Below are 7,904 nucleotides of genomic sequence, written 5' to 3'. Positions count from 1 at the left end.
TATTGTGGTAAAGAGATGTGGAAAGTACAAGAATTTATCATTACTTTCAAACTAGGGGAGTTCTAGCTTCCATCCCATGCTGGAGTTTCCAAACAACATCTCATAAGGTGATATTCCTATATCTTTTCTAGGGGTAGTTCTGAGTGTTACCAGAGCAATTGGTAAATACTTCATCCAGGGTAATTTGGTCTCAGAATCAATTTCGATATTCTTTTCTTTAAGGACTAGTTCAATCTCTCTACCCTTTCTGAGGAAGGAGGATCCCATAGTATATGGAGGTCCAAATTTATTTCTAAGGCTCCCATAACATACTGAAGAGCCCTGATAGTAAAGTGAATCCCATTTTCTGAGTCTGTATTTTTCATCAAGCCATACCTTGAAATGAGGTGCTCCAGGATGGTCTTGGCTACCACATGAGAAGTTTTTTTTGAGGTAGGGTAAGCCTTGATTCACCCCATCAAGTGATCTACTATTACTAGAAGGAATTTTACCCTCCCCACAGGAGGCATTTCAGAAAATTCATTTTGGGCATTTTGGTTTTTTCATAGAACCAGTGCCTAGTCTTATAGGGCCAAAAAGGCACATATAGTGCCTACACCCTCTAGAACAGGGATCGGCAACCTTTTTGGCTGTGAGAGCCATAAATGCCACATTTTTTAAAATGTAATTTCGTGAGAGCCATACAGTGTTCACAGTGCTGCTCCTGTAACAGTGCCTGAAAAAAAATTGACTTTATGGCTCCTGCAGAAAGAGCCATACATTTGCCAACCTCTGCTCTAGAAGGTTTCTTCCACTCTCAAGCCCCACGATGGCCGTCAAGAAATAGCATGCTTGTACTACCCTATTGGGTAGCTTCCCACTTTTGACCACAAATATAATTCACATCAGTGATTGCATTCCTATAATGTCTTTTCCCTTCTCCAACTCTACAAGACCCATCTGTAAGAAGGTGTCTTCCTTCTACAAGCAGGGATTTTTGCAAATCTTCCCTAACTTTAGTTTGATAATCTATTAAGTCTAGACAATTATGCTCCATTTTCCCATTATCTATACTTGAGCCATTCCAAAGAAAATTGGCAGGGTTTAAACAGTTCTCTACAGTTAATACCAGATCATTTTTTTTCCCCAGCAGGATTACCTCACACTTTAGGATTCTAGAATCAGTCAACTACCTCCCTGCCTTCTTATTTAAAATGGTTCTTTCTTGATGAGGGGTGCCAACAATCATTATTCCCTGGAATGTTAATTTCCTACTTTCTTTAACTGGAAAAGCAGTGCCCACTACAGCTTGCATATATTCAAGCCACTATCCGGATCCAGCCAGATACAATCGCGAGACCCATGAGTCAGCCACCTGGAAGAACCATAGGGGGAGAGAGGGGAGACCGAGGCGCAATAAAGACAAATCAGTCTTAATTGTGACAAGGCTCGTTTATTGTGTGCAGGGAGTGGGTTTATATACTTCTAGGGCTGGGGTAAAGAATTTTCCTGATGGTCTCAGGCCGTTGGTCTTGCCACGCCTATCCCGGGTAAAGCTGGATAAGTTTCTATTTTCGTTTCTTGGGAAACCCTTCACTAAGTTTTGTTTCTATGGTCTCTATAAGTTTTTTCTATGGTCTCTATGGTTTTGTTTCTATGGTCTCTATGGTTTTTAGGTTTTGTTCCTTGGTCTCTGACAGAAAAGCAGTGCCCACTACAGCTTGCATATATTCAAGCCACCCTCTGGCCACTGGATCTAATAGTTTTGACAGGAAGGCTACTAGTCTCTTTTGCCCTCCCCAGACCTGGAACAACACTCCCAGGGAAGCCCCATTTCCCACATTTACAAAGAGATGGAATGGTTTTTGTAGAGAAGGGAGAGCTAACATTGGGGATTTGATCAGGAATTGTTTGATGTTTCACTTTTTTCTTTTTCATCCCAGATAAAGAAGTTAGGCTTTTCCTTTAGTCATTTCAAGTATAATGGTTTAGTTAACTGGGTATATGAGTCTATCTATAACTGACAGTATACACCTAGTCCCAAGAATTTCCTTAATTCCTTCTTAATCTCTGGGAAGGGTAATTGGAGGATTCCCTTGATTCTTTCAGGATCTAATCTCCTTCCACCCCCCCCACCCCCCCAGCCCTTAAAAGCAAGTGACTTTCTTGTTTTTTTCTCTCGTATTTCCCATTTGGCCGGATCCACATCATTCAGGCCTTTTGAACCCTATGGGGTTTCTCTGCTACTTCAGGTTTGAGCCCCTGGATGCATTACTAACCCTCCTTTTTTCCACTGTTAGTTTCCTGTTTCTTCATGATCTCATTAACATTGGTCGCCATAATCTTAGTGTTTTGCTTCTATTTCTCAACCTCATCTCATCAAATGTCTTTTGTGCCTCCCTGAGAAGTTCTTTTAGCAGCTTATCACCCCATCCCTCTGTCTTTACTAACTTTTTATTAATACCATGCCAAGCCTTGGTCACAAAATGTAATTTAAGCAGTCCTTGTACTAACTATAGGTATTAATTTAAAATTTATCTCAAACCTTAATTCTCTTTGCTCAGGATTTCAACCACTTGATGAAGTATTTCACAATACCAACTCTTTTAGGAGGGCAGGGTAAGAAATCACACACTCTTTTAAACCTTTGAGGTTAAATTCAGATAGGTAAAATGTCCAGTTCATCTTTTGCCATAAGATAGAGCAATCGCTACGATAACTTTAGCAGTAAGACTTTATTTTTTTCCCCATCTAAAATTTATCATCAGGAAGTCACAATGTAGATCACAAATAAACACTCCTCAGAACAACAAAAAAGAAAACCCCAGAGAAAAGCACATGGTTCAACAGAACCATCACAGTGTTGTAAGGTCTGGGAGCCTGGTCATGTGGCCCTCAGGCTCAAGGCAGCAACAGACAGCTCTAAAAAGTGCAACCACCAATTAGGCTCTAACAAAGGGTTTTTTCTTAATCAGATGCCAAGTAGGTAGGAAGTGGCCAAGTTCCCTTGTAGACCAACATAATTTTTTGACTGAGCCCATGGCCAAGATGACCTACAGTGACCAAGGCAGTTGCTGGAAAGCAGAAGACTAGACAGATAATGACTATGAGGAAGTGAAATGGCCACTGCCCTCAGGTTTTACAGCAGGTGGGGAGTAGCAACCAAGTGACCCCTGGACAACCAGGCTGCAGCAATGAAGTCTTCTGCAGAGGCAGATGGGTTAAAAGTTGCCCTGAGCCCAAGAAGCACCTGGTTACCTTTTGGCCTTAAGCCTGGCTGCCGTGCCACCCTTTTTATTGAAAGGGTAAAAGGAATTAAGTAAAACATGTGCTGGGAGCACTGCACACAGGTTCTAGGGCCAAGTAGAACTTGAAAATTGGACCCTGGCAAGCAGCTACCTAGAGGGAAGAATTGGTCTGCAGCGAGTGGGGATGGGAGGAAGGAGGCTCAAGACCCTCCAGTTCTTCCTGCTTCATTGCATTGATTTGCCCTAGGCACTATGAAGAAATAGCCCTAAGGATGGTTATGGGGGAGAGGGGAGAGAATACTATTACTCTATCCCCCCCCCCATTACGAAGAGCACCTGGTCTATTGCCTCTCTCCAAAAGTAGAGAAACTGCACCTATCAAAAACTAAAACCCATCAAGGCAGATACTAGTGGGACCCCAAACTCTCAAAGCTGAAATAAGTAGGGCACTTCTATGACCTTGGGCCTTTCCTAAATGCTATTATATTCTGCTGAGGGCTATGTGTCTATGGGGTTTGGGAAGAGTCATGAATTCAAAAACATACAACAAGAACAAGAAGCAAAACCAACAAAACTAAAGAAAGGTCGGCTCCTATGAGGACCCTGGGTGGGGAGAGAATTGACTGGTACATTCATGTTCATCTGGGAAAGACATGGTGGGGAACCTAAAGGGAACCCAGAGGAGTTGGTAAACTGAATAGAATGAGTTCATTTCATTTTTTTTTTAAGGAAAAAGGAAGAATATTAAACAGCAAGCAAAAGTTTTTTCATTCAACATCTTAAACAAGGAAAGGACAAGGTGCCCACCATGGGAGAGAAGGACATTTCAATCCCAGGGAAGGATGGAGGGAAGGGAAGATCAGCAGCAGAGACATGAGCTTCTAGGTCTAGAGACAAGGGTGCATGAGCTGGCTGGCTGACGCTGGCCTTCCCTGCCCTGAGTACAGACAGCCATGCCCCCTGGAGGAGAAAGGTATCCCCATCAAAGCCTAACCCTAAGAAGAGGTAAGGCTGCTTTTCATTCTGGGTGTGTAACAAGTCTGCTTGCTGATGGGGGCCACATTATCCTCAGAGCACTTCCCGAAGCAGGTGGCCTGATGAATCTCTCATCTTCTGAGTTCTCACTTCTGCTGTTTTTCTTATGTGGTGTTAGATTTAAAGAATTTAGAAATTCAAATTAACTGGAGCCCCTGCTTACCTCAGGTGGAGGGGGCTTGATGGTAACCGGCTGGGATGTCCATCTGGGTGGAGGTTTTGGCTGCACCTGTTGCTGGACCAGGTTATAATAGGTTACTCCTCCATACACCTGAGACTGAGCCTGGGTATTGGGGTACAGGTGAGGAGGTGGGGGAGGGGGCAGTGCCCCTGGGGCATAGGGATAGTTGGGACTGCCAAAGTTCATGACACCTAGAGCGGAGAAGTAGGTAGGGGCAAGCAGCTGCTGGGGTGGTGGCTGTCCTGGGGACATGGACACTGGGGGGGGGGGGGATGTTCAGACCCGGGTTAGGAAGAAGTGCCAGCGTCTGATGGGGATGTGAGACAGGGTGGGGGAGGTGCATTTCTGGTTGTACAATCATGCTTTGGGGAGGCATTGGGGTAGGGCTGTCACTGTGGATGTAAATTGGTCCTTGGAATTGCATTGGGTCATAGTAGTGCCCTTCCATGATACTAATGTGCACAGGTGGGGCAGGTGGTTCAGGAACAGGTCTCTGACGCTGGGATGAATATCGTTTGGCTCGATTACCCTGAACACTCATTTCTTCCATACTGTTAAACTGAGGTGGAGGGCCTGCTCCCAGGTGCATGTGGTTGGGGATACCTCCAAGCTCCCTTGGTTGGAGAAACTGAGGCTGCTGCCCTGAGCTCCAATTCTGTTCAGTCAGATTCAATTGAGTCATGTCTTGTTCAAGTCCTCCTGTGCTGGAGTCCACTGGGGCCTCCCAATTCCCAGTCTTGGAGGAGGAAGAGGAAGAAGAGGAGGAAGAAGAGGAAGAGGAAGAGGGTGGTGGTGGTGGTGGCGGTGGTGGTGGTGGTGATGGTGGGGGAGGGGTAGCTGCAGGGGGTGGAGGTGCAGGGGCTGGCACCTCCACAGGAGGTGGCAATTCCTCTGCCAGCTTGCTTGCATCTCCAGCTTTGTTTCTGGATCTTCTTGCTCCAGAGTAAGACTTCTTTCCAACTGGTCTGTCTGGGGGTGGTGGTGCAATAGCAGGGGTTGGAGGCTCTGAAATGGCTTCCTCTTTTTCAGGGCTGCCAAACCCGTGGGAAAACTCCATTTCTGGGGATGGGTCCCTAGTTTGAGCATAGTCCAGGCACGGAGAACGATAACCATCTTCATACCTATCAGATTCATCAGAGTAAACACTATGCTGCCCACTACTTTCTGAAGACCTAAACCCAGTCCTTCCTTCCTTGTAGCTCCCAGATGGAGAGAAGTTCCAAGATGTAGGCATTCCGCCAGTACCAGCAGCATTCCGATTGACGAATGTTCTTGGTGGCAACGAGGATCCCCCAGAGCCCTGGTGACGGGGAGGCTAGTTTGGTCGGTCATTGCCCCAGTTTGGCTCCCTCTGGATTTACGGAGTCTCCGGGGTTTGATGTCATCTGGGTTGTGAGCTGATCGAATATCATAGCCATAGAGGGCTGTGAGCTCCTGACGAGGCTCCGGTGCTTATTCGCCTTCTCGGAACTTGTCATGCTCCCACCGGCCCTCATCCTTCCACAGCTTCCGCTGACGTCCTTTGGGTCTGACGACTTCTTCTTGGGTTTGGCCTCGGAGGTCATGCTCAAAGAAGAGCCCTTTCCTGGGGATATCGGCAGAGTTCTTCCCATCTTCGTCATCATCCAAATGCTTTAAAGGGCACCTTTTCACCCACCTGGTTTTCTCCAGGCCCCGTGCTTTCTGGTCCATCTCCACTCTGTCTCTCGCCGGGCACAGTGCCTTTTGGGTCAGGCTTTTCTTCCCCTTCTCTTCTTTTGCCAAAGACTTTGCAGCATCCTTGGCTTCCGACTTCAGCTCCGCTGTGGAACTTTCTTCTTCACTATATTCTTCCTCTCCTTCTGAATCGTCGGCGCTTTCATAATCTGAGAGAACAGCATCGCCTTCTACGCAGTCGTCACTTTCTCACTCCGATGCTTCGGGGCTCCGGAGTCCGCCCGCAGCGAGTTGAGGCCCCCGGATCGGCCCCCACGCAGCGAGGATGAGGAGACTCCGCCAGGCCCGCCGCCTCCGCCGCCCCCGCCCCGGGAGCCGGCGCTATCCGAGCCCGAGGCTCCGGACTCCTCGTCCTCCGTGTCCTGCGAGGCGCGCTGCCGTCGTCGGTCCGCCATCTTGCGGAGAACCGACCCCCGTCCGGGCTTCCGCGCTCCCTCGCACGATCGCGAGTTACCCGATTCCCCCCCGCCGCCCGCCAGCCCGTCAGCCTGTCTGCCGCGCCCGTTCGCAGGGGCCGCTGGGAGACCGAAGCTTGGTGGAAGGGGGGGCGGGACTACAAAACCCAGCGTGCTCTGCGCCCGTCATCCCACTTCGTTTCCGGTCTCGTGGGGGCGCTCGGCAACTTGAAACCTAGTGTTTCTTAGAGGCTGCGGCAAGGACAAGTGGCAGGGTGGTTGTGTGTGTATATGTTTTTCCTTTTTTTCCTCGCGAACACAGCGCTTGCGCGCACGGCCCCGAGCCTTCCCGGGTAGCTATTCTGCCTGCCTAAAAGGAACTAGCCGTCATTCCTCCAATAGAGACCTCCCCGCCCCCCTCCGGCCATCTTCTAACCCAGACTGCAGGAAGCTTGGAGGAGGAGTAGCTACACGGTCATAGTTTTCCATTTCCGTGACCTCCCACCCTCTTTGCTCTGTCTATAAAGGAATGCAAGCATCGTCCCCTGTAAGTCATCCATTCAATAGAGACACCAAGCGGATTCCAGTCTTTGGTCTGCAAGTTGAGTTGAGCCAAGGGTCTAAGAAAGCCCTGTTTTTCTTAAAGGACCCCTGGTGAATACTCTCATGGATCAGGGGATGTATGTGGAGATTGATGTCTTGGAGCTCCATCCATGCCTTCCTATTCTCCCTCTGCTTCTCCACAAAAACCGCGATTCCCTTTTATATTTCGTGACTACCATTGTCCGACTGGACCTGTCCAGATTAGTCCAACTGTTCCTTTTCCCAATGGATCATATATTTTCTGGATAATACTTAAGCCTTCCTTAGGTCATAGTTAGAGATACATGCATATAGTGGATAGAGCGCCCTGGAGTTAAGATCATCTACCGGTGACCCCTGGTAAACTTTTTTTTCTTTACACCCTTACCTTCTTAGTGTGGTTAGCCGCTTAGTGGCTAAGTGACTTGCCCAGGGTCACAGAGCTAGAAGTCTGTGCTTAGATTTAAACCCAGGACCTCTGGACTCCAGATCTGGCTCTCAACCCACTTTGCCATCTTGCTGCCCTAAAACCTTTTTTTTTTTTTTTTTTAATTGGGAACCGATTTTAAATGTTGCTGATTTAAAATCATATGATTTGGTCCTGGTGATCAATGGAAGGAAGTTTCTCTAAAGTTTCTTTCCCCTTCAGATCACTACAAGTTTTTCTACTGGGGAGTGCAGTGTTTCCAGATTCAGAAACATAAAATACGACTGGAAAAACTTTTTTTAAGTGATTTGCACTAGGGAGCAGTTTGGAATCATTCAAAG

General features: G+C 47.4%; 1 pseudogene; it reads right to left on the bottom strand.

Moving 5' to 3' along the window:
* Positions 1 to 4,404: 4,404 nt before the first annotated feature.
* Positions 4,405 to 6,628, bottom strand: LOC123245441 (annotated as a pseudogene).
* Positions 6,629 to 7,904: the final 1,276 nt, after the last annotated feature.

Source organism: Gracilinanus agilis, chromosome 4, assembly GCF_016433145.1.
Source record: "Gracilinanus agilis isolate LMUSP501 chromosome 4, AgileGrace, whole genome shotgun sequence".
Classification (NCBI taxonomy): domain Eukaryota; kingdom Metazoa; phylum Chordata; class Mammalia; order Didelphimorphia; family Didelphidae; genus Gracilinanus; species Gracilinanus agilis.
Note: the sequence above shows the minus strand (reverse complement) of the source record. Positions and strands in the feature narration are given on the sequence as shown.